The sequence below is a fragment of the Orycteropus afer genome, unplaced genomic scaffold (genome assembly GCF_000298275.1).
Source record: "Orycteropus afer afer isolate SDZICR_OR568_19922 unplaced genomic scaffold, OryAfe1.0 scaffold01086, whole genome shotgun sequence".
In the NCBI taxonomy this organism is placed as follows: Eukaryota; Metazoa; Chordata; class Mammalia; order Tubulidentata; family Orycteropodidae; genus Orycteropus; species Orycteropus afer.
The window spans coordinates 29,944-30,184 of record NW_006922673.1 but is presented as its reverse complement, the minus strand read 5'-3'; positions in this window follow the sequence as shown (position 1 = coordinate 30,184).

The window sequence follows — 241 nt, the reverse complement described above, 5'->3', positions numbered from 1 at the left end:
TAAAGCCCTCCACATGCTCCCCATTACATTAAACATAACATCCCAAGTCCTTGCTGTGGCTTATTTTCCACAAGTTTTCCTACCATGATTCAGTATGCTGTAGGTACAATGACTCCCAGACCCTTTCCTCTTTCTGCACAGTATGTTTCCACTTGGAAGCCTTTGGCAGACTTGCTGTTCCTTCTTGGAAAGCTCATCCCCTGAGTATACACATGGCATACTTCTTCACATCACTAAGTTT